This window comes from Papio anubis, chromosome 11 (genome assembly GCF_008728515.1).
Source record: "Papio anubis isolate 15944 chromosome 11, Panubis1.0, whole genome shotgun sequence".
NCBI classification, from domain to species: Eukaryota; Metazoa; Chordata; class Mammalia; order Primates; family Cercopithecidae; genus Papio; species Papio anubis.
In genome coordinates this window covers 102,702,589-102,724,819 of record NC_044986.1, presented here as the reverse complement: position 1 = coordinate 102,724,819, position 22,231 = coordinate 102,702,589, and the positions used below count along the sequence as shown (strand labels likewise).

The window sequence follows — 22,231 nt, the reverse complement described above, 5'->3', positions numbered from 1 at the left end:
AGTATTGATAGAATGTGCGCATATTAAGAAGTGAAACAAAAGCCTTTGAGTTAGTTTTATGCAGTGTTTACACTGTTCTGGTAAGAACAAAATATATCTGCATGTAGGAGTTATAAAAGATGAATTGCACCATTTCAATGATTCTACATGTAAGTTAATGTTCTCATATTTTCCTTGAAAACAGGCGTTACATTATGGTATGTGAATTTATCTCAATTTTAACAAAAAGAAAAATAGGTAGTACAGATGACCAAGAAACAAGGGTTGAGGGAAGGGCTTTTCTGTTACTCATTTATCAAAATAAAATTTATTGTTGTTATTTTTTATTTTTTATAAAAGGGTGGCTGCTCCATAGCAGAGCAGGACTACCCCACAGGCAGAGTAGCCATTTTTATTTTATTTTATTTTATTTTATTAATTTATTTATTTATTTAAGATGGAGTTTCACTCTTGTTGTCCAGCCTGGAGTACAATGGCATGATCTTGGCTCACTGCAACCTCTGCCTCCCGGGTTCAATTGATTCTCCTGCCTCAGCCTCCCGAGTAGCTGGGACTACAGGTGCGCGCCGCCATGCCTGGCTAATTTTTTGTATTTTTCATAGAGACGGGGTTTCACTGTGTTAGCCAGGACGGTCTCGATCTCCTGACCTCCTGATCCACCTGCCTCAGCCTCCCAAAGTGCTGGGATTACAGGCGTGAGCCACCACGCCCGGCTGCTATTTTTATTTTTTAAAATCTAATTATAAGAATAATGATTCCTCACTGTAGAACTTTTAGAAGCCATAGGGCAGTATTAAATGAGAACTTATAAAAGCAGTAACTTACTTGGTAATTACGGACTTTAGGATTTGTTTTAGAGCTAAAAACAAAGAAGAAGAAACGATAACACGTCATAAAATGGACAAAAAGGTATCTTTAATGCCTTATGGCTCCATAAAATCAATTCAAACGTACCCCTGGAAGAAAGAAGAAAGATTGACTTTGCACAAGACAAATGGTAAAACGTATACTAATAATTTTAAATTAATTTTTTTTTTTTAGGCCAGGCGCAGTGGCTCAGGCCTGTAATCCCAGCACTTTCCGAGGTCGAGGCAGAAGGATCGCTTGAGAACTGGAGTTCGAGACCATCCTGGGTGTTACAGCAAGACCCCATTTCTACCAAAAAAAAATCAAAAATCAAATTTCAATTTTTCTTTATCTGGAATGGCATCAAATAGCAAATAAAACACACCAGGACAAACTGAGAGAAAGACCATGGAAGAAAGGAAAGAGCTTTATATTTTAGTTACTTAAAAATACATTTGTCCTGCTTTTTGAACAAGAGGCTCTGCCTTTCATTTTGCATTGGATGTAACAAATTATGTAGTTGGTTCTTCTCTCATCTTGGCTTCTTTCACAATACCTCCATTTTTGTCTTCCGGGGACCATGTTTTGCTCCTTCTCAAGTCCACTTGGCAGGCTGGGGCCCCTCACACTAGCCACATTTATCAAGCAGAGATGAACACTCTCAAGTCATTTTCCAGATTCCCAGAAGAAAGCATAGGATTGGCCCAGCTGCACCATGTGACCTAGCCAGGGGAGAAGTCATGTGATACAAATGTGGCTTAAGCAAAACACCCTGTGGATAGAAGGGTGGGCGGGTATCAGAGAAACGGAGCTGGGCAAGTACCCCAAACTTGTCTGGGTTGGCCCTTTCAAGTAGTCCAAAATTGGAGGTGGGCGTGTCTAGTCCTTTATACCCCCAGTCGCTGAAGCCCCAGACTGGTGGAAAGAAAATGTACCCTTTGGGGTTGGGCTTTCTGGGGCTCTCACTCTCTAAGGTGGAAATTGTTAGTACCAGCATTCCCAGCAACTGTGGAATGAGTCCCTCAGTCCTGAAATGATGTTAGGGACCTAGGCAGGGCACTACAGCTCACATTACACTTCCTCCTTGGAAATGATTTTTTTTTTTTTTGCTTGTTTGTTTGGTTAAAGACACGTCTCCCTATGTCTCCCAACCTGGAGTGCAGTGGCATGATTATAGCACAGGACAGCCTAGAACTCCTGGCCTCAAGCAATCCTCCTGCGTCTCTAGTAGCTCAGACTACAGGTGCACACTACTGTGCCTGCCTTTCAGTGATTTTATTTTAATGGAATCTTATTTATAGGGACTGAATGGTCCTAGTAATAAGGTAAAGGAAACATTTTTCTAATAATTATCTGGAAGTGCTCTGGGAACTTGATGTATTGTTTTTATGCATGAAATTTTGGCCTGTGACTCCATGAAGTTAGTGTCAGGTGTTATTTTAAAAATTGTAAAAATTTTTAAAGTTCTGTTGCTCTAGAAGGTGTTAGTGGATTGTCTGGGGTAAGGAGGAATAGGTGGAAAGGGAAGGAAGAATCTCTGTAGTTATTTATATCTTCTTTCAGGAAACATTCCTTAACTCCACACGGAAACAAGGTGAGGAGCCAGGGCTGACACTAGCAAGACCCCTAAGGACCTGGGGCTGGGGGTTGCGGCGGGGTGGGGAAGGCGTCTGACTTTCTGGCAATGCCTTTAGCAGGTAGCTATTCTCTTAGAAATACAGCTCAGACTTTTCCAAAACAGTTTAGAAGCTATGATTAAGTAAAAACTCATTTAAAAACAAACAAACAAACATGGATAGGTCTGTCACAGTGGCTCATGCCTATTATCCCAGCACTTTAGGAGACCGAGGTGGTGGGATTGATTGAGCTCAGGAATTTGAGACCAGCCTGGGCAATGTAGGAAGACCCCATCTGTACAGAAAATAAAAAAGTAAAAGTTAGCCAGGCGTGGTGGTGCTTGCTTGTAAGTCCTAGCTACTCAGGAGGCTGGGGTTGGAGGATCACTTGAGTCCAGGAGGTAGAGGCTGCCATGAGCCCTGATTGTGCCACTGCACTCCAGCCTGTGCAACAGAGCGAGACACTGTCTCAAAAACAAATGAGTAAAAAATATTTCTTCCAAAGGTCTCTGGGCTCACTTGGATCACAGGTTTAGTCATTTCTAAGCATTTCCTGCAGTCTCAGAAACTCAATAGTCAATTATTTCCATGAGTACAAAGCTTAAAGATGAAGAGAACAAGAGAGGGAAGGGTAAAAGGGCACTAAAGGGTAAAAGGAACCAAAGGGCTCCTAAATAATGTGAATGATATTAAATCTGCTCTAAATGGTACTGGAATGCATTTATTTTACCCCATCTTTGTATCAATTGCCCAGTCAATGTATTTTGCCTAAAATGTAATCATTCTTGACTCCTTCATATATTTCTACCCCCAAACAATTAATCCAATAAACATTTATTGAGGCATTTGTATGTACAGATGCTCTTCCACTTAAGATGGGGTTACATTCTGATAAACCCATCAAAATGCCGTAAGTTGAAAATGCATTTAATATACCTAACCTACCAAACATCATAGCTTAACCTAGCCTACCCTAAACATGTGCAGAACATTTGTATTAGCCTATGGTTGGGAAAATCATCTACCACGAAACCTATTTTATGATAAAGTATTGAATAGCTCATGTAATGTTTTGAATACTATACTGAAAGTGAAACACCGAATGGTTGTATGGGTCCCTGAAATACAGTTTCTACTCACGTGTATCGCTTTCACAGCACTGTAAAACTGAAAAATTTAACTCAAACCCTGATAAGCCAGCGACTGTCTGTACAAGGTAACATACAAGAGCCTCTGATAAAGAAAACACTGATAGAACATTGTCCCTGATTTTGTGTCATCCCGAGGGGGAGGTTGACACATATACAACTTTTAATAAAACCCACACAATACCTAATAACAGAGGGCAAAGAACCATGGAAGTAGAGACAAGGGGAGTGAGAATTCCACTCAGTATGTTTACTGTGATTAATTCTCAAGTTGTTCCTAATCCACTAAAGTCAAATGACCCACGGGGTGAAGTGATGTTCAGTTAATGAGTCAATTCCCTGCAACCTTTCAACAATATGGGGCACCAAAGCCCTGCATGTATAAGAGTGGGCCTTTCTGAATACATTCTGTGAAAATTGTATACTCCAATCTGATTTATATCATATCATGTTATGTAACAAATAATTAGCTACAAATGTATCCATGGCACGAGGCTTCTTGCTTTTGCCCCTGAAAAGAAACCACATCATAATTGCTAGGTGTCCTTGGTGATTATTCAGAAAACCTTTGAACTTGTGTTTCACAGAATAGAGAGGGGCATTCTCTTGACATTGTATGATGTTTTGCCTGTTATTGCAAGAATGCATTGCATGCTCCCCGAAATATTTTAACAGTGCCAACTCTTCCAAATTGTTCAATCCCTATATGACAAAGCAAAATAATCTGAATATTGTTTCAATAATAAAAGTTTCCCAAAATACCTTGCAATATTCGTATTAAAAGAAAAAAATCCATAAAACACGTGTTGAATCTTATTTGAAATAACATGCCACAAATAATTTCTCAGACAGCTCAAGCCTGTTCTATTCAAGCAGGTTCTCAAGACCCAACAAGTCATGTGGTGACTCAGGCAGCTCCTGAGAAGAAATAAAATGCTCTGTCCAACTTGTGTTTCTGAAGCATTTAGTGGGTGTGTAGCATTTTGTAATCTAGCTGGATTCGTTTTGCAAAACATGCAACAAAGAATTTAATCAGCAAAGCAAAACAGGTTTGTGGCATTCCAAAGGGATTCTCTAATCCAAATATAAATTATGTAAGTTCCAACCAATCTAGCAAATCACAAATGAACATGGGAAGGATTGTGATTAACCAATTACAAATCTAATGGTAGGCCAGGCACAATGGTTCACATCTGTAATCCCAGCACTTTGGGAGCCGAGATGGGGTGGATTGCTTGAGCTCAGGTGTTCAAGACCAGCCTGGGCAACATGGTGAAACCCCGTTTCTATTACAGTTGGGATCGACTCAGTGGGCAATTGGTTTAGATTAACTTTATGCATTATTCAAGTTATTAAGAAAATTATAGGCTGGGTGTGGTGGCCTAACAAAGAAGAGATGGGTTCTTGCTATATTGTTTAGGCTGAAGTGTAGTGACTATTCACATGTGCAGTTATGGTGCACTACACCCTTGAACTCCTGGGCTCAAGTGATCCTTTTGCCCCAGCCTCCCAAGCAGCCAAGATTACAGGCAGGCACCACCGCACCCAACCTCAGCTGGCTATTTATACATATACACACATATGGAGAGGAAGAGAGGGAGAGAGATTGTCTAAGAATAAAGATATATTTTATATAACCAATCATAATATCACACTTAAGAAAATTAACATTACTTGTGTATTATCTAATATACAGTCTATGTTTGAATTTCTCCAGTTATTTAAAAAATGTCTTAGAGCTGGGTTTTATTTTTCTGAATCTGGGTTCCAAGCAAGATTTGTACATTGCATTTGATTATTTCTCTTTAATTCTTAATCTACAATTTTTCTGTCTAAAAATATTTCTATAATAATGACATTTTTCCCAATAGTCTTAAACAATGTCCCACATTCTTGATTTTTCTACTTTTTTCATTATTAGGTTAAGGTTAATAAAGTTTGGCAAAATACTTATATTACTGTCAAAGTAATGTTTAAAATGAAATTTTGAATTTTCTTTGCTTAATATTATGGCTTCCCCCAAATTCTAGTGTATAGAAACTTTGGTTTAAAAAAGTATCTATATAATAAACAGTATGGTCCTACTAGCAAATACAATATATGTTTCTTTAGTATATTTTGTTCTTTTGAGGACAGGAGATGTGTCTGCAGACTTTCATTTCAAACCTAACTTTCTAACACTGACTGTGGTCCCAGCTACTCAGGAGGCTGAGGCAGGAGGATCTCTTGAGCCAGGAGGTCAAGGCTGCAGTGAGCTATGACTGGGCCACTACACTCCATCCTGGGCAACGACAGAGCAAGAACCTGTCTCTAAGGGAAAACAACAACAACAACAGCAACCAAACCGCCAGGCATAGTGGCTCACACCCATAATACCAGCACTTTGGGAGACTGAGACAGGAGGACCACTTGAGTCCAGGAGTTCAAGATCAGCCTGGGCAACATAGTGAGACCCTGTCTCAAAAAAACAGATCAGGGCCGGGCGCGGTGGCTCAAGCCTGTAATCCCAGCACTTTGGGAGGCCGAGGCGGGTGGATCACGAGGTCAGGAGATCGAGACTATCCTGGCTAACATGGTGAAACCCCGTCTCTACTAAAAATACAAAAAACTAGCCGGGCGTGGTGGTGGGCGCCCGTAGTCCCAGCTACTTGGGAGGCTGAGGCGGGAGAATGGCGTGAACCCGGGAGGCGGAGCTTGCAGTGAGCCAAGATCAGGCCACTGCACTCCAGCCTGGGAGCACAGCGAGACTCCGTCTCAAAAAAAAAAAAAAAAAAAAAAAAAAAACAGATCAAATTAGCCAAGCATGGTGGTGCGTGCCTGTAGTCCCAGCTACTCAAGAAGCTGAGGTGGGAGGACCATTTGAGCCAGTAGGTCGAGGCTGCAGTAAGCTATGATCATACTACTGCACTCCAGCCTGAGTGACAGAGTGAGACTCTGTCTCTAAGAAAAAATAAAAACAAACAAAAAACCCCCCAATATTTCTAATACTAAGCAAATCCAGAAAATGTTGAGTATAGATAGGTCCTCACTCTTGCTCACACAGTGAACACTTATGAGCATGTTTGTACAGCTTATCATCTGTATCATGGTGAGCCGTCGCAGTCACCAAGAGAATACATGGTCAAAGTTAATATCAAGTAAAGGACTCTGCAGAGAAAGAAACATATTAGTTTATGACATTCCGATCTTAGGCAATTTTTCTTAGTTACTAAAATTTCCATAACAGTGCTTTTCTTCATAATTGTTAGTCCATTTGGGCTGCTATAACAAAATACCATTAACTGGGTGGCTTATGAACAACTGAAATTTATTTCTCACAGTTCTGAGGGCTGGGTGGTCAAAAGACTTGCTGTCTGGTGAGGGCCAACTTCTAGCTCTACAGAGAGAACCTTCTCACTGTGTCCTCACATGGTGAAGAGGGCAAGGGAGCACTTTCAAATCATTTTTATAAAGCCACTATAAAGGAAAAAGAGGTCAGGCACGGTGGCTTATGCCTATAATCCCAATACTTTGGGAAGCCAAGGTGGGTGGATCACCTGAGGTCAGGAATTTGGTAGCAGCCTGGCCAACATGGTGAAATCCCATCTCCACTAAAAATATAAAAATTAGCCTGGCGTGGTGGTGCATGCCTGTAATCCCAGCTACTGGGGAGGCCAAGGCAGGAGAATTGCTTGCACCCAGGAGGTGGAGATGGCAGTGAGTGTGCCATTGCACTCCAGCCTAGGTGACAGAGTGAGACTTCATCTCAAAAAAAAAAAAAAAAAAAAAAAAAATTATCTCTACTTTCATACTCCATATGGCACACTTTTGTGACCAGAGATATGTGGGGTTTTTCCTCATAGACCAAGCAATTCTCTAGTGGACACCAAGTAGGTGTCCTGTAATTCAATTTGATTCTGACACTATTTCAAAGAGTGTGAGATCCCACAGGTTAATGGCACAGTCTCAGAAGCCTGGCCCCATTTCAGAAGCCAATCTCAAGTCCAGGCCTCCAGTATTGTTGAATGACAGGTTATAAGTCAGAGGGTCGCATCACCCCCTCTTCAGGATTCGTTAATTTGCTAAGTGACTCACAGAACTCAGAAAACCCTTTACTTATGTTTACCAGCTTTTTACAATTTATTTTTTATTTTTATTATACTTTAAGTTCTAGGGTACATGTGCACAACATGCAGGTTTGTTACATATGCATACATGTGCCATGTTGGGGTGCTGCACCCATTAACTTGTCATTTACATTAGGTATGTCTCCTAATGCTATCCCTCCCCCTCCCCAACCCCATGACAGGCCCCACTGTGTGATGTTTCCCACCCTGTGTCCAAGTGATCTCATTGTTCAATTTCCACCTATGAGTGAGAACATGCAGTGTTTGGTTTTCTGTCCTTGAGGTAGTTTGCTCAGAATGATGGTTTCCAGCTTCATCCATGCCCCTACAAAGGACATGAACTCATCCTTTTTTATGGCTGCATAGTATTCCATGGTGTATATGTGCCACATTTTCTTAATCCAGTCTATCATTGATGGACATTTGGGTTGGTTCCAAGTCTTTGCTATTGTGAATAATGCCGCAATAAACATACGTGTGCATGTGTCTTTATAGCAGCATGATTTATAATCCTTTGGGTATATCCCCAGTAATGGGATGGCTGGGTTAAACAGTATTTCTGGTTCTAGATCCGTTTACCAGCTTGTTTTAAAGGATACCATGAACAGTCAGATGAAGAAGGGCAGAGGGCAAGATATGGGGGAGGGGGTGCAGAACGTCCATGGCCTTTCTGAGCACCCTCACTCCCAGCACCTCCAAGTGGCCAGCAACCTGGAACTCATCAAATATCACTGTTCAACAGTTTTTTGGCCAGGTGCAGTGGCTCACACCTGTAATTCCAGTGCTTTGGGAAGCACAAGCAGGAGGATTTCTTGAGCCCAGGAGTTCAAGAGCAACCTGTTAGGGAGACCTCATCTCTACAAAAAAATCATAAATTAGCCAGGCATAGTGGTGCATGCCTGTAGTCCCAGGTACTCAGAAGGCTGAGACAGGAAGATCACTTGAGCCCAAGAGGTTGAGGCTGCAGTGAGCTCTGATTGCACCACTGCACTCCAGCCTGGGCAACAGAGTGAGACCCTGTCTCAAAAAAAGAGTTTTTAAAATAAAGTTCAATCTCCAGTGGCCCCCATTTCCTGCAGGTTGGTGGGTGGGGCTGAAGTTCTGACCCTCTACTCCTCTAATCGCATGTTCTTTTTGGGGAGCAGCCCCCTGATAAAATTATCTGGGGACCCCACCCTAAGTCATCGTGTCAGTATAAACTCAGGTGTTATCAAAGGGCCTCATTATAAATAACAAGAGACACTAGGGAAACTCTAAGTTTTAGAGCTCTCTGACAGGAACCAGAGACAAAGGTCAAATACATTTCATATTACACCACAGTCAGTAATTCCATCCACAGGGGCTCTACTCTCAGGACCTAATCATCTCCTAAGGGCCTTACCTCCTAATAACTTCATCTTGGGGGTTAGGATTTCAACGTTTAAATTTGGCGGGGGGACACTGCATTAATCCGTTCTCACACTGCTATAAATATACCACCTGGGTCTGGGTCTGGGTAATTTATAAAGGAAAGAAGTTTAATTGACTCACAGTTCCACATGGCTAGGGAGGTCTCAGGAAACTTACAATCATGGTGGAAGGTGAAGGGGAAACAAGGACCTTCTTCACACGGCGACAGGAGAGAGAAGTGCAATGGGAAAATACCAGGTGCTTACAAAGCCATCAGATCTTGTGAGAACTCACTATCACGAGAACAGTGTGGGGGAGACTGTCTCCATGATCCAATCACCTCCCTCCCTTGACACACGGGAATTACAGGTCCCTCCCTCAACACATGGGGATTACAATTTGAGATGAGATTTGAGTGTGGACACAAAGCCTAACTATATCAGACACACACATTCAGACCATAGCAACAATTAAACCTATAGTAAGCATGATTTCCTATGATTTCCCTCGAATTTTATAGAGCTATCAATGAAGCCAAGCTGCAATTGGGGAGATTATATTTTCTTTTTCTTTTCTGTTTTTTTGTTTGTTTGTTTGTTTTGTTTTGTTTTGTTTTGAGACGGAGTCTCACTCTTGCCACCCAGGCTAGAGTGCAATGGCACAATCTTTGCTCACTGCAACCTGTGCCTCTGAGTTCAAGGGATTCTCCTGCCTCAGCCTCCAGAGTAGCTGAGATTACAGGCACTCACCACCACACCCACCTAAATTTTGTACTTTTTAGTAGAGACAAGATTTCACCATGTTGGCCAGGCTGGTCTCAAACTCCTGACCTCAGGTGATCCGCCTGCCTCAGCCTCCCAAAGTGCTGGGATTGCAGGCGTGACCTCACCCAGCTGGGGAGATTATATTTTCTAATCATTAATGAATTGGCCTAAGCAACAATAGAACTGGACTCTGTCAATATTGTCGTTATCACTATCCAGTCATATTTACTGGATCACCAACAGGTTTAATACTCCTCCATATCATCAGTTTGACTGAGACCTTGAACACCACTTTGAGGTTATGATCTCACCATTTGTAGCATAACATTTGCCATTCACTTACACAAATGAAAATGATCCTAGAATCATGAAACCAAAAGAAATTTCAAGAGGCTATTGATTACATTCTACTTGGCGTCAAACATGCCAAAGCTCTCTCCTACCTACTGTTAGCAGCAGTGAATCTGGATGAGTCTGCAGCAATCTCAATTCTTGCCTCCTCAGAAGAAAGAATTTTACTAAGGGGCAGAAGGCAGAAAGAGAGAGAGAGAGACGGCGGCAAGCTTTAGAGCAGGAGTGAAAGTTCATTAACAATTTTTAGAGCAGGAGGCCGGGCGCAGTGGCTCATGCCTGAAATCCCAGCACTTTGGAGGCCAAGGCAGGTGGATCACGAGGTCAGGAGATCGAGACCATCCTGGCTAACACGGTGAAACCCTGTCTCTACTAAAAATTAAAAAAATTAGCCGGGTGTGATGGCGGGCACCTGTAGTCCCAGCTACTTGAGAGGCTGAGGCAGGAGAATCGTGTGAACCTGGGAGGCAGAGCTTTCAGGGAGCCGAGAATGCGCCACTGCACTCCAGCCTGGGTGACAGAGCTAGACTCCGTCTCAAAAAAAAAAAAAAAAAAAAAAAAAATTTAGAGCAGGAAACAAAGTAAAGTACACTTGGAAGAGGGCCAAGAAGGTGACTTGAGAGATTCAAGTGGGTGATTTGACTTTTGACTTGGGGTTTTCTACATTAGCATTCTTCTGGGGTCTGTGTCTCTTCTCCCCTGATTCTTCCCGTGGAGTGGGCTGTGCACATGCACAGTGGCCTGCCAGCACTTGGGAGGGGCCGCACGAACAGTACGTTTACTGGAGTTGTACACATGCTCGCTTGAGGCATCCTCTCCTTACTAGTTGAGTGCTTCTAGAAGAAGGTCATATACCAGTTATACTCCACCATTTTGCCTCTTCGTGGGCATGCTGGAGCCCACTTGCCTAGCGCCTGAGGTCTTATCAGGAAGCTGCCGATCACCAGTTTCAGGTGTTTGTCTACTGGGAGACTGCCGTTCCCTGGTGCCAGCTGTGACCAATTATTACTTTAGTGAGCCAGCTTAACAACTATCTGATCATCAACAGTCTCTTTGGGGGTGGGAGGGGCCCTCTCCTGCCCTGCTCATGTCCACCTGTGTACTGTAATACCACCAATTGAAAATCTACTCTTTTCTTTTTTAATAGAGACAAAGTCTTGCTATGTTAGCCAGGGTGATCTTAAACTCCTGGCCTCAGGTGATCCTCCCGCCTTGGCCTCCCAAAGTGCTGAAATGACAGGTGTGAGCCACCATGCCCAGCCAAAAATCTACCCTATTTCTAATGGTCCTTTGCACAGTGCTTTTCGATGGTCTTTTGGGTAAATCATCCCATTGTGAGGATATTTAATATTTAACTTAAATTCTTTCTATATGGTAGCAAAGATATTAGCTGTCCTTCATTTGAAAGCTTTCCTCCGATTTGGGCTCACATTCTGTGCCACCAGCAGAATAAGCAAAGCCTCTTTAAGCCGAAGCTCATGGAGCTTGTTTTCCAAACCTTTAATCATTTTTATGGCTTTCCTTTAAACTCTCTCCAAGTGTTTCGTCTTCTTTTCGAAGGAAAGCCGAGAATTAAATATAGTATGTGAACGGATATGATTAGTACCAAATTTAGGAGACAATTACTGCACAGTTCTTACATTCTGAGCTCTAAGCTCTTTTGTTGATAGTTTAAAAAAATTATCAGATTTTCTAAACAACAATGCACGTTCCAAAGAGTAATCTTAAATAGTATATGGTCATATTTTAAAACTTTTTGAGCCTGGACATTGTGGCTCACTCCTGTATTCCCAAGCAGTTTGGGAGGTCCAGGCAGGAGGATCACTTGATCCCAGGCAGTCGAGGGTGCAGTCAGCAATGATTGCACCATTGCACTCCAGCCTAAGTGGCAGAATAAGACTCTGTCTCAAAAAAACAAAAAGGACACAAACAAAAAAACAAAATTTTTATGGCTATGATTCACTTTAGTGAGACAAAAGGACTCAAAGCCTACCAACCTGCCGAGTGTCACTTCTAGAGGAAAAGCTACTCAAACTGTAGAACAGATCTTAGAAAGAAGTGTAATGATGATTCATATTTGAACCACTATGCTTTCATGTCTTAAGGTCTAGTTATGGCAAAATTACAGGTTCAAAATAGCTGATATAAATTTACATTACTGCCTAATCTAGAATTAAACAAGCAACCCACAACAGTAATCGTATCCTGATGAAGTTACTCCAAAGTACTTGATACTTAAAATTGCTAGAAAATGTTGCCTTTCATTTCATTTTATAAGAGCCAAATGTCCCCTTGCCAGCAATGCTTCATAAGAAACCTGCGACAAATACATGCATTTTCCTTCAAAACACAGATTAAAAGCTTAAAAGAAAAAACAAGCACTATAAATAAAGGCAGATATACCATACCTTATTTTATAAATTAATATATGCTTAAAATTTATTGCTAAAATGTAGATCCGTTCTTATTTTCTCAGTATCATTCTGTGAACCCAAAAGTATCTGAGACAGATCTCATTCAATTTAGAAATTTTATTTTACCAAGGTTAAGGACATGCCTACGACATGGCCTTAGGTGGTAACTGCCCAAGTTGGTCAAATACAGCTTGGTTTTATACATTTTAGGGAGACATGAGACATCAGTCAATACATGTAAGATGTACATTGGTTCAGTCCGGAAAGGTGGGACAACTCAAAGTGGGGAGGGGGCTTCCAGGTCATAGGTAGAATCAATCGGTTGAAGTAATTATTGTCAATAGAAAGGAATGTATGAGCTATGATAAGGTGTTGTTGAGACCAAGGTTTTATCATGCTGCTGAAATCTCTAGGTAGCAGGCTTCAGAAAGAATAGATTGCAAATGTTTCTTATCAGATTTAAAGAGTCTGTTCTACCAGTAATTCCAAAAAGGAGGAGGGTATAATGAGGCATGTCTGGCTCCCACTTCCCATCATGGCCTGAACTAGGTTTTTCAGGTTTACTTTGGAATGCCCTTGGCCAAGAGGAGAGTCCATTCAGATGGTTAGGAGGGCTTAAAATTCTACTTTCGGTTTACAATTTAAAATGGAATTCAAGGAAGGAAAATACAGCTCAGTAGGAAAACAAGCTCACTTATGAATGTATCAACCTTTGAAAGCATATTCCTTAAGGAATATGCTATTTCTTGTTTAAAATGTTAACATTCTGCCAGAAGTGGTGGCTCAGGCCTGTAATCCCAACACTTTGGGAGGCTGAGGCAGGAGGACTGCTTGAGCCCAGGAGTTTGAGGCCAGCCTGGAAAACGTAGGGAGACCCTTATCCCTACAAAAAAAATTTTAAAAATTAGTTGGGCATGGTAATGCATGCCTGTGATCCCAGCTACTCAGAAGGCTGAGGTGGGAGGATGGCTTGAGCCTGGAAGCTGGAGCCTGCAGTGAGCTATGATCATGTCACTGTACTCTAGCCTGGGCAACAGTGAGACCCTTTCTCTAAAAATAAAAAATAAAATAAAATGTTAACATTCATATAAGCTAAGTACAATACAATCAATCTGGCAGGTATTTCTTAGATTTAGAAAAATATTCTAGATTCAAAGGAAAAACCATCATCGATAAATCATTTGAACTCAATGATGTGGACTGCAGTTTCTGTTAATACTGTCTCCCCAATGTTGCAGAGCTAGAAATATATATATTGGGTTGCCAAAACTGTATATCCTGATGTGTTGGGAGTATATCTGGTTTTTACAAATGATTTTTTATTGTCGTTATTTTATTTTTATTTTATAGACAGGGCCTCACTCTGTTGCCCAGGCTGGAGTGCAGTGGTGTGATCATTGCTCACTGCAGCCTCCATCTCCTGGGCTCAAAGAATCCTCCTGTATCAGCCTCCAAGTAGCTGGGACTACAGGCTCAAGCCACCGTGCCCAGCTCTATTGTTGTTGTTTTTTAAGCAAAACAAATATAGAAAAACACACAGTACTAAAGAAATCAAATTAAGCATTAAAAAAAAAAATTCCTGAAAGTCATCATATATATTTTTAGTGATTTCCCTGAATTTTAATGTCAAAAATTACTCTTTTAGTGTACACATTTCTAAAAGAAAAGGCAAAATATGGCCAGGTATGGTAGCTTATGCCTGTAATCTCAGCATTTTGGGAAGCTGAGATGGGTGGATGGGTTGACACAGGAGTTCCAGACCAGCCTGGGTAACACAGCGAGACCATGTACCTACCAAAAAAATCCCCCAAAATTGGCCGGGCATGGTGGCACACACCTGTAATTCCAGTTATTTGGTGGGCTGAGGTGGGAGGATCGCTGCAGCCCAGGAGGTTGAGGCTTTAGTGAGCCAGGTTCATGTTACCATACTCCAGCCTGAGTGAAATCGAGACCCTGTCTCAAACAAACAAAACAAATAAAAGATAAAATATATACAGTTTATTTGGTGCCTACCTGACTCTCATTTTCGCAGGTTTTGTTTGTTTTTTGTTTGTTTTAGGTTCCACCCAAGGAACCTGGTCTTTCTCAGCATATCAACTCTCTATGCACCCAGTCTCTCAACCCAGGGAATCTACTTGTTGTCCACTCACCTTCTCTTAACACCCTGCCTACCCTCATCCCTCAAGTGCTCCTCTTTTCCTTGGTTAAAAATATCTGTGATGCAAAAATCTAAGAATACATGAAACCTAGGCTGGAAGAGGAACAAGGAATTTTTCTTAAGGAAAGCTAAGCGGGTTCACATAATTAAAAGCTGGGAGAAGAAAAGGAAGTGAGAAAAATAAAAAAGAAAGAAAGGGAAAGAAGGAGGAAGGGAAGTAGGGAGGCCAGAGAAATTGACCTGGGTATTACAGGGAGAGACTATCTTTCTTGATTAGGAGGTATGTGTGGTTGGAGGGCCTTTGGAGCCAGTGAGATGGTAGAAAATTGTGAAAAGAGGAGGATTGAAGAATTATTTCTGGGATATATTTACTGGATAACTGTAAAAATTTTTTATTTTATTTTATTATTTTTAGAGATAGGCTTTAATTCTGTTGCCCACATTGAGTGCAGTGGCGTGATCAAGCTCACTGCTGTCTTGAACTCCTGAGTTCAAGTAGCTCTTCTGCCTTAGCATCCTGAGTAGCTGGGACTACAGATGCAAGCCACCACACTCAGTTAATTTTTTAAATTTTTGTATAGGGCTGGGGTCTTACTATATTGCCAAGGCTGGTCTGGAACTACTGGCCTCAAGTGATCCTCCCACCTCAGCCTCTCAAAGTGCTGGGATTACAGGCATGAGTCACCACACCCAGACAGCAATGGATGACTTTGAATGTTTTAGAGTCTAGGCAAGGTTAAAGGATGGGAAATAGTTTTAAAAACTAATATTGGTGCCGCCATGGGGGCTCACATCTGTAATCCCAGCACTTTGGGAAGCTGAGGCAGGAAGATTGCTTGAGGTCAAGCATTTGAGACCAGCCTGGGAAACATAGGGAGACTCTGTCTCCACAATAAAATAAATAAAATTAGCTAGGTGTGGTGGTACACACCTGTGGTCTCAGTTACTCTGGAAGCTGAAATGGGAAGATTGCTCAAGCTCAGGAGGTCTAGGTTGCAGTGAGCTGTGATAGTGTCACTGCACTCCAGCCTGGGTCTCAAGACCCTGTCTCAAAAACAAACAAACAAAAAACATAACAAAAAGCAAAAAACAAACTAATATTGGTTGATTCAAGGATGCCGCTTTGTTTTTTTTGTTTGTTTGGGTTTTTTTTTTTTTCCCCGAGACAGAGTCTCACTCTGTCCCCCAGGCTGGAGTGCAGCGGTACGATTTCGGCTCACTGCAACCTCCACCTCCTGCGTTCAAGCGATTCTTGTGCCTCAACCTCCTGAGTGGCTGGGATTACAGCTGTCCACCACCACATCTGGCTAATTTTTGTTGTATTTTTATAGAGATAGGGTTCCACCATGTTGACCAGGTTGGTCTCGAACCCCTGACCTCAGGTGATCCACCCGCCTTGACCTCCCAAAGTGCTTGGGATTACAGACGTGAGCCACTGCACCTGGCCAAGGATGCTTCTTTGAATTTGGCTCTGCACCACAAGCAGTACTCTGGGCCCTTAGGCCCAGCAGGAGCAGCCCTGAGCATAGCGGGGCCTTGCTCTGAACTTTCTCCACTGTAGCCTCTGGATGGGGAGATGCAGCTCAGGTGCCATGCCCTACCCAACAGTCACATGGCCCCTGTCTAGATCAAGCTTCAAAGTACGCAGCACCCCTGACTTCCCTGCCAAATGGCCTCAGGTTGATTTACAGGCCTTGTTCCAGCTTCTTCCTGGAGGCCCTCTTCTTAAGAGCAGATGGTGCAGTCAGGCATGCACCCAAGACCCTAGAGGGTGATGCACAGCTCAGAGCTCCTGTGGGTTGGAGGGCTGGAGGTGCAGCACACAATTCTTCATTGCGGAGGAAGAGGAGTGCCTCATGCTCTCACCCCCGGCTTGTCATGCTAAGGAGAATTAGAAACTGAAACCTGGCCTTCCACACATCCTAAAGATATGTTTATCTAGGTAGAAAGATCGAACATAATCTATTTAGCAGCATGTTAACTTGGTTTGTGTTTACATATTTAGTCATATGGTATGTGGGCCTCCACCCATACTTGTGCCTTGGACCCACAAATAACAGGGACAGCCATGCACTTGACCAAACAGAACCATGTGCCTCCGAGATGCCTAAGGATTATCCTTAAAGACAGAAGCTAGAGTGTAACTTTTCTGATATGTTTCATCTGTTCAGAAGTCCCCTTGAGGAAGCACTGTAGTCTCTAGTCTGACTGACGGACCTGCTGCCAAACCCCACCTCCGTGCCTCTTACCTGCCTGATCTCGGGCAAGCTTCTTCAGCTGTCTTAAGATTCATAAGAAAACTGGTTGTAACAGGATTAAGTGAGAACACCCTTGGCTCACTTAGGCGTGACAGCTCACACCTGTAATCCCAACACTTTGGGAATCGAGGTGGAAGGATCCCCTTGACACCGGAAGTTCAAGACCAGCCCAGGCAACCTACAACATTGCAAGATGCTGTCTGCAAAAAAATAAAAAAGAAAAAGAAAAAAAAGATAACATTCTTGAGGCACATTTTGCACCATGCCTGGTATACAGCAGGTATCCATGAAAGTGGCGTTTAAATCCACTTCTGTCTTTGACCTATTTCCATATTCACATTTTAGGCTAAAGATTGTAGAATCATTGAGCCAAAGGAATATGTGGTCACTTCATAGAATATTCTATTTAGGAGAACAAACTTTGGAGTCAAAGAGACCAGGGTGCTCTTCTTCCTTCATCCCTGACCAGGACCAGGTGGGTCATGAGGGGTAGTCACTTATCTCAGCATCCTCACTTGTAAGACGGCAGTAATAGCGGTAACTAAATCACTGTACCATTATAAGGATAAAATGAGAAAACTACACAAAAATGTCATCCACCAAGTTGATGATTTTCTCCAAGTGTTGTGCCTCAAACTTACATTGAACTTCATTCTATTTTAAATTATTTCTCTGATTTACTGAGATTCTGAATGTTGCTGAGTGAAAGTGAAATTTTATTAGCCCGGTGTGGTGGCACCTGCCTGTGGTCCCAGCTCCTCAGGGCAGGCTGAGGTGGGAAGACTGCGTGAGCCTGAGAGTTCAGGTTGTAGTAAGCCATTATCACGCCACTGCACTGCAGCTTGGGAGACAGAACGAGGATCTGTCTCAAAAACAAAAAAAGGTGAAATTTGTAATTATTTGGTACATTTAGAATTATTTAAAAAAATTTTTCTGCATTAAGGGAAAAACAAATACTTTTTTCCTTTCTACTCACCTGCTCAATGAAACATAGAACACAGTTCTGTGACCAGACATAGGTTTTTCCCAACACACCAACCAACTGGGTGTCCTATAATTCAATTCAATTCTGACACTATCTACCTAGAGGCAGTGTCAGAGCCCACAGGGTGAGGTCTCAGTCCCCAAAGACAACCGCTTCTTTAGATCCCAATCTCAAGTACAGGCCACCCATTCTCACTCAATTGCCACAAACCAGAGCTCCAACAGTCCCCACTTGGGTTCAACTAACTTGCTAGGACAGCTCCCAGAACTCAGAGAAACACTTGGGTTTACCAGTTTCTTATAAAGGATATTACCAAGCATACAGATGAAGAGATGCAGAGGGTGAGTTTTGGAGGAGAGAGAGCAGAGCTTCCATTGTCCCAGAGTTTTTATGGAGTTTAATCTCCAGTGCCCCTGATGACCCTTTTGCTGGAGGTTGGTGGGAGGGGCCGAATGTTCTTATACTTTACAGTTGGTGGGAGCAGCTGAATGTTCTGATACTTTAGTCCTCTAATCACTTGTTCTTTCTAGTGACTGATTAGCCCCATCTTGAAGCTATCTAAGGACCCCGTCATAAGTCACCTCATTAGCATAAACTCAGGTGTGATCAAAAGTGCTTGGGGGGCCAGGCAAAGTGGCTTATGCCTGTAACCCCAGTATTATGGAAGGCCGAGGTGAGATGATCGCTTGAGCCTAGGAGTTCAAGACCAGCCTGGGCAACATGGTGAGACCTTGTCTCTAAAAAAATAAAAAAATTAAAATAAATAAATAAATAAAATTAGCCAGGTGTGGTGATGTACACCTGTTGTCCCAGCTACTTGGCAGGTTTAGGTGGGAAGATCACTTAAGCCTGGGAGTTCCAGGCTGCAGGGAGCTGTTTGTGCCACTGCACTCCAGCCTGAGTGGCAGAGCAAGACCCTGTCTCAAAAAACACCCAGCAGTGGTGAGTTTCCTATCACTCAGGAAATTCGGAGGTGTTCAACAACTTTCTATAAGCACCAAATATTCTAACAGAAGATGCACCTATCACCATTATCGCTTGGGCAATTACAAGGCATTTAGGCGCTCCATGTCAGGAACTGGGGACAAAGCTGAAATGTATTTCACATTATACCAGTTTGTCTCGTTGTGCGACTGATTTTATTTTTCACTGGAGAGAGTTGTGTTCGCTTCTGCTTTGATTCCATTTGTATGGCTGGTGCTCACCTTTCGGACTTGGGCCTTCAAATGTAAAATGCAATTATCACCCACACAAAATCGTACAACTATTGTGTTGTTTCTGGCACTTTCTTTCTTTTCTTTCATGTCAGACAGCTAATATGCTGATGTCATAACAAGGTTCAAGGGTGGTAGGTCTCTTTCTTTTTTTTTTCTTAGACAGAGTCTAGCTCTGTTGCCCAGGCTGGAGTACAGTGATGAGATCATGGCTCACTGCAACTTCCACCTCCTGGGTCAAGGGATCCTCCCACTTCTGCCTCCTATATAGCTGGGACCACAGGTGCATACCATCACGTCTGGCTAATTTTTATATTCTTTGTAGAGACAAGTTCTCAGTTTGTTGCCGAGGCTGGGCTCAAACTCCTGGGCTCAAGCCATCCTCCTGCCTCAGCCTCCCACAGTGCAGGGATTACAGGTGGGAGCCACTACATCTGCCAGGGTGGCACATCTCACACATGTGCGTGAATACCCAGTCATTCATGCTTATGAACTACCAAAGGATCTCTGGCACTTTTTAAAAAGCCCAATAAGACAATTTCAATTGAAGTCACAGTAAAATGTGACAAAAGATCTGAGAAATGTGCCTACTGGAGTCTCTGAACTGTTTCTTGACCGTGGCACACATCTCTCCCTTTCTTCCTAGAGAAGCACTTGACGAAGAGAGGTGAGTCAGTCCAGGTCACTCATAGACACAGCCACATGGAGCTCGACTCTGCCTTGGCAGCAGACATGCAGAGTCCAAGGCCAAGAGCAACGGGAATAGGCACTGACGTGACATTTGGATTGGGATTGGTACAGTTTGGAGAGATTAAGGGCCAGATACTCAGATTCACTTTCTTCCCCTCTTCCAAGGGCGTTATTTAGTAGTCTGTTTAGCACTTGCTTGCTCTAATAATAGCCATGGGCCTGAATCACCCTCGTCACTGAGTATTGCATGGAATCCTCAGCTGTTTCTATGACTTGCATGGTTGGTGTTCAGCACTATCTGGAAACCTCTAAGAATGTGCAGAGTAATCAGTGATTTTAATTTTAGCTATGCGTGACGTGAGGGATCTTCTATGTATTTCTACTGACCTGTCTTTAAAACACGTTGTATAATGATGAGAGAAATTCCACAGAAAAACTTCAATATGAATCCCTACACAATACACATGTAAGTATATACAAATGTGACTTAAATATATTAATAGAAAATGTACATTACTATTATTACTGCTATACATACGATCAATTTTCGGATGTAATCGAGACAGATACCTGTATAAATGAGAACTTATTCAGTGGGTTTCTGGGGTACTAAGAATATTCAGTTTCTTGTTCTGGGTGCCAGCTCCATAAATACATTCAGTGTGTGAAAATTCACTGGAACAAAGACTTACAATATATGCCCTTTTCTGTGTTATGTTATACTTCCACAAGGAGTTTTAAACATTTACTATGTAATTTAAGTTTTTTGAGGAAAAACTTGAGCAACTGCAACAGTATACCTTATACATATGACAATCCATATTTGAGCTATATCCAAGATCAAACGATTTTTGAAACTTTCGCAAAGTCAAGTACGATAGACCTAAATCTCCCATTTAAAGGGGACTCTGTTTTATCTTTCCCAACCTTCCCTCCAAAAACAAAAATAACATTTGTCATCTCACAATTACAGAGATGTAATAAATCGAGTTTCAAAATAATCCTCTCTTTAGTCACATGTATTTTGTTGCACAATTCCACATGTTTTGGAAAGTGTGGGAAACTAGGCTCTCTAATTCACTGTTGATGGAGTACAAATTAGTATAAACTCCTCACAGATCAATTTGGAGCTCTCTATAAAAATGTAAAATGTTCATGAATTTGATCAAGCAACTATACTTAAGAATTATTTCATATCATTGGAAGTGAAGTCATCGAAAATAATGATAATAATAAGAAGAATTATCCCAGAAAGACACTGAGAAATCTGTAGCATTTTTGTTATTTAGTCATTCATACACTCAACATTCAGCTGACATATATTTATTGAGTACCTGCTGTGTGGGGGGCTGGGTTCTGGGGACATACTACTGGTGACCAAGACAGCTGCAGTCCCAGCTTTGGAGGACTCTTAGAATGTCTATATGCCAGTTGGAAACATAATTATCAAAATATGAATCACACAATTTTTGACTATTACATGTTTAACTTAAAATTACAAAGCCTCTAATCCCAGCACTTCAGGAAGCCAAAAAAAGGAGGATCACTTGAGTTCAGGAATTCGAGGCCAGCCTGTATATCAGAGTGAGACCCGCTCTCTACAAAAAAATAAAAGGCTGAAGTGGGAGGATCACTTGAGCCCAGGAGACTGAGGCTGCAGTGAGCTGTGATCGCACCACTGCACTCCAACCTGAGTGACAGAAAAAGGCCTAGATTCCAAAAAATAAAAAATAATAAAATAAAATAAAATTACAAAAGAAACCAATGACAAAATATTCAAATGATTTTAATTATTATCCCATTTCAATGAAGAAGTATGTATAGAACACATATAGAGAAAATTTAGAAGACATTAATAGGGATATTATCTCTGGATGGGGTTATGAAGTACTATCACTTAGGATACTTATTTCTTACTTAAATTAGAGGGAGGGTCTTGCTATGTTGCTCAGGCTGGAGTGCCATGGTTATTCACAGGCTTCATCCTTGAACTTTTGGGGTCAAGCATCCTCCTGCCTCAGCCTCCCAAGTAGCTGGGACTATAGGTATGTACCACTATGCCTGGTTTAAAATGTTTGAATTTTTAATGATTACTTATAATTTTGTGGCTGGATATATATGTACATAGCACATTTCTAATTGTCTTTTTTTTTTTTTTTTTCAATTGAGATAGAGTCTCACTCACAGGTTGCCCAGGCTGGAGTACAGTGGTGAAATCATAGCTCACTGCAACCCATAGTTCCTTGCCTCAAGCGATCCTCCTGCCTCACCATCCCTAATAGCTGCAATTAC

General features: G+C 41.9%; 1 pseudogene; it reads right to left on the bottom strand.

Annotated features, from left to right (window-relative positions):
- Positions 1-19,683: 19,683 nt before the first annotated feature.
- Positions 19,684-19,754, bottom strand: LOC116269626 (annotated as a pseudogene).
- Between the last annotated feature and the right edge of the window lie 2,477 nt (positions 19,755-22,231).